Source organism: Castor canadensis, chromosome 17 (assembly GCF_047511655.1).
Source record: "Castor canadensis chromosome 17, mCasCan1.hap1v2, whole genome shotgun sequence".
In the NCBI taxonomy this organism is placed as follows: Eukaryota; Metazoa; Chordata; class Mammalia; order Rodentia; family Castoridae; genus Castor; species Castor canadensis.
The window spans coordinates 10,337,469-10,342,323 of NC_133402.1; the positions used below are offsets into that span (position 1 = coordinate 10,337,469).

The 4,855-nt window shown below is 40.5% G+C and overlaps 1 non-coding gene across 1 annotated transcript; it reads left to right on the plus strand.

The window, feature by feature from the left end:
• Positions 1 to 1,213: 1,213 nt before the first annotated feature.
• On the plus strand, positions 1,214 to 1,377 carry LOC141418743 (U1 spliceosomal RNA). Its single transcript, XR_012443387.1, has one exon. It is a non-coding gene; the product is annotated as a U1 spliceosomal RNA (small nuclear RNA).
• The last annotated feature ends 3,478 nt before the right edge of the window (positions 1,378 to 4,855 follow it).

The window sequence follows — 4,855 nt, forward strand, 5'->3', positions numbered from 1 at the left end:
AAAGGACATCAAAATCTGTGGCTATATAGCCCCTCATACAGAGAAGAGTAGTATTTGCATGTAACCTACACACATCCTCCAGTACACTTTGGGTCATCACTAGATTACTTAATGATACCTAATACAGTGTAAGTGCTATGCAAATAGTTGTTATACTGTATAGATTAGGGAATATGACAAGAAAAAAAGTTTCCGTGTTCAGGATAAGCACAAAATTTCTAGTATTTTCGGTTGGCCATTTGTTGAATCTGCAGGTGTGAGACAGGTAGATATGGAGTCCTGGCTGTATTTGTGTGTGTATAAAATTCCACAATTCCTCTTGGATTCTGAAGTTGTTTCAAATGCTGTTCTTTTAGGCAGAGCTATATAGAATTGTGTGTTCATAGGTCAAACATGGTCAAACATTATCCATATCATGTGGTTCGTGTAAACACCGCTGCAATAAACAGTTTAAACCCCTTGGTTTACTTTTCTGATGATTTCTTCAGGATACACCCCTAGAAACAGGATCATTGGGTAAAGGAGTAGATACATGTAAAATGGTGGTTTTGCCAGCATGTCTTCTATTTCCACCAGTACTATATGGGTCCTTCCAATAGCCCACACACCTGCCAAAATGCCTGGCAAGTCCTGCGTAAGCTGCTTACTTCTCATTGGTGCATCTACACTCCTCTTTCTGTTAGATTTTCTGTGGAATTTTTGTTTGCAGTGGCCTCCCTGTGGAAGCTTCTTTCCTGTGGCACACAAAGGCAATGCTGCCTCTCTCCCTCAACTCTTACCACACAAGAGTTAAGGGGTCGAAACCTGACCTGGATCTCTTCTTGTGCACACAACTATAACAGGATTCATGAAATGTGATTTTTTAAAAAATTGGATTGGACTGGGGGTGTGGCTCAAGTGATAGAGTGCCTGCCTAGCAAGTGCAAGGCCCTGAGTTTAAATGCCAGCACCACCAAAAAGAATTGGCTTTACATGTTTTAAATTCCTGTTCATCGCATTGATTATCTCCTGAGACTGATGTGTATTGTGAATACAGAACTTTATCAATAAAAATAAAAGTAAAATTTAAAGTAAGCTTTAAACTACAGGACTGGGCTCAAGTGGTAGAGCACCTCCCTAGAAAGTGCATGGTCCCCCTGAATTCAAACCCTAGCATTGCCAAAAAACAAACAAACAAAAATAATAATAAAAAACCCCACAGAAAACAGGTGCCATACTTACCTGGCAGGGGAGATGCCATGATCACGAAGGTGGTTTTCCCAGGGCGAGGCTTCTCCATTGTACTCCGGATGTGCTGACCCCTGCGATTTCCCCAAATGTGGGAAAATCGACTGCATACTTTGTGGTAGTGGGGGACTGCGTTCGTGCTCTCCCCACTAAATAGAAAAAAAAAAAAAAGAAAACAGATGCCAGCTACAATGTCAAGTATTTGGCTTGTTGACACCTCATAGTCACCCCAGGACATAGAAGACATAGATATTAGCACCCCATCTTTACAAAAAAGGGACTTGGGTTCAGTGAGATTAATGGGTCATCTGAGGCAACACAACAACTTCATTAATTATCTATTGCTACTTAACAAGTTGCCACAAATTAGCCATTTAAAACAACTACTACTTATGATTTTCCTTCTTTTTCTCTTTTGCAAGCATTGGGGTTTGAACTCAGGGCCTCATGCTTGCTAGGCAGGTGCTCTTACCACTTGAGCCACTCCACCAGCCCAACTGTTTGTGATTTTGGAGTTTCTGTGGGTCAGGAGTCAGGGTACAGCTTAGCTAGTGTTCTGCCCATGGGCTTTCAAGACTTGATTGGAGATGGCTCTATTTCTAAGATCACTTGAATGGTTGTTGGAAGCATTCAGTTCCTCAAGAGCTGTTAGCCTGAGGGTTTCATTTCCTGTTGTCTGTTTGCTGGAGGCCATCTTAGTTCCTTATCACATGGTCCTTTCAATATGACAACCCACACATGGAAGGCAACCCACCCACCACATTACAGCCAGCAGAGGACAGAACTCACTTCTGTAGCCTAATCACAGAAATGACATCCTGTTACTTTTGCCATATCTATTGATTAGAAGCGAGTCATCAGGCTTTTGTAGAGGATTACACCAGGGCACAAAGGCCAGGAACTGGGGATCCTTGGAGGCTATATGGAGTCGATCTGCCATAGCAGTTAAAGAGCAGAATTAGAATTTGAAGCCAGTCCATCAATTGCTGTAGCTCCCTACAGTTCACCATTATGCTCTGTTACCCCCCCGGACAAATTAATCTGATTACATCTCAGGAAGATTAATCTGGTTATTCTAATACAGACTCCAGTGTTCTTCTCAATGCATTTTCCTTTCAGATTTAATCTAAGTGGGCAGCTGTATGGTCCGGCCAAGGTGGGTGAATTTACCAATTCTGTGGATTTTATTTAGAGATGATTTTAGAAAGTAAGATGAATGACCATAAGATTTCCAATGTTAAATCCTGACCCCTAGTTATCAGACTTAGCCTTCCCTTGTGATTTTTAGAACATAAGGATAAAGACAAATTGGGTAGATGATTAAATTCAAAGCAGAGAAGCAAAGCTGCCTTGGGAGAAAGAATTTATGTTATCTATCCAACCTTTTTTTTTTTCTCCTTTTGTGTTTTGAATCTGTAACTAAATTCAGAATTGAAATGACTAGCCTTAACAAACATCTTTAGTCTCAGCCATACATCTGCGTGTGATTTGGTTTTCAAGAGAGCAGGAAGACTGGTCATGGGGTATCTTTGTGGGCAGAGATATGACTTCATTTATTGAAATGTTCCTAGCAACAGAAGTTGTTTTCTTTTTCGCCCCCAAATCCTCAAAGTAGAAACAGGCGAAAATGATGACAAGAAATCTAGAAAACTGTAGATGCATTTCAGTCTCTTTAGAGTGCAATTTGTGTTGTAAGTATTTTTCATTACATTTGCCAACATAAAATCAAATCTTTGTTTTTTTCTAAAGAAAACATAACGACAAACATGAGTTAATGTGGTTTTTTTTCTTCAAAAGCTAACACATGGAACAGCAGTAAATGACTTCACGTCACACAGCTTAGGGACTGCTTTGGCATTCCAGTGCTGTCCCTTGCATGATGGTGACATTTCTTTGGCTCTTTTCATGTTATTCAGCTCTGCACAGATCCATAACATAGCCAGCTCAATTCCTTCTGAGAAGCAACAGTCACAATAAAAACAGTTATTGTATTTTCACTGGTCACTTACTATGTGTTCATCCTAACCTACACACTTCCCATGCAATAGTTCATTGCCTAAAACATAGGCAATTATCTCAATTTTTTGGATGAGGACAATGAAATTTGAGGCTCAGCAAACTTAAGTAACTCGCTGAAGGTCATAAAGGTAGTAATTAGTAGAGCAGGGCTTGAGACAGCGCTCTTTACGCTATTCTACACTCCTCCCTAGTTTCTGGGCATGTGTAATGAATGAATGAATGAATGAATGATCTCGGTTACAGCAGGCCTTGTCTCTAATTGCATGAGAAAACTGAATTTTCTCATGCTACCATACCCTTCCTTGGCAGAGTGCAGTATACCAAGCCCTCAGGTATTGTGGGTATTTGTGGTGGTGAAGAACATGAACTCTGGGATCAAACCATAAATTGTAGTTTAGACTTGCAGCCTTTTAGTTGTATGACATTGACCAAGGTTATATAGCCCTGCTAAGTCTGTTTGGTGCTATAGAATTCAGGATTCATGAGCATAATCACTTCCTGTGGTTGACGTGAGGATTCCGTGGGGGTGTGTGTGGAAAGTACTCAGCACAGGCCTGACACTGTGGATAAAGTTTCCCTTATTGATAGAGACCATGTCACTATGTGGCGATGTATGGTGTTGGATGAGTCCCGGCTCTGTCACTTATTAGCTCTGTGGTGAGGAGCAAGGTAGGTACCTCTCTGAGACTTGCTTTTTCTCTCTGTAAAATGGGCATCAAAATAGTATCCATATCATAGGAATTTTTACAAAAGATTACATGGAAGTAGTTCTCAAATGTCACCCTGGAGACTTTGGCAATGTCAGAGCCATGATGCTGGGGGTGGGGTTTGAGCTACTGGGATGTAGTGGATAGAGACCAGGGGTGGTGCTAAACGCTTTACCTTGCACAGGACAGCCCCCCCACAACTAAGAATTACCTGGCCCCAGCATGGAGCAGCCCTGCTCAGTGGGTACTTTACCCACAGCCAGAGCTCAAAAAAATGCTAACAATGAATGTCTCCTGTCTTCTTTGGGTTTCTGTTACTCCCAGCTTAAGATTTCTCTGACTCAGTGTAATGTAACACATAGATACAACTTCATAGATGAGTTTAGGAGGACATAAATATTGTTGCTGAGTAATTTAATGAATGCTTGTTGAAAACAAAGATCTATTTTGGTGAAATAGAAAAATCTTTTAAAATTTGTAGTTCTGTAAAAGTCTTACTTTAGAGTAGTAACTCAAAGTAGTCTGTATAAAAGTCCTGGGATTTGAACTCTGGGCCTCATGTTTACTAGGGAGGCACTCTACCACTTGAGCCACCCCACCAGCCCTTTCCCCCATTTTATTTGGGCTATAAGCCCATTCCTATTTCTGAGGGCTTTTATAAAACTCAAGGCTTTTCTGAGAGGAAATGTCCAATTATCACTGGGTTTTTTCCTGAAAAGTAATGGGTATGGACAAATCCGTACAGTTACATTTTAAAAGCTCAAGTGGCCATATTAGGCCTTCTTTTCCCTGGAGACCAGCCATTTTTTAGTTTATATTTTTTCTTTTTATAATAGCAACACTGAATCATTATAGAAAATTTGTAGCCTAAGGAAATATTGAGGAGAAGAAAATAAAGAAAA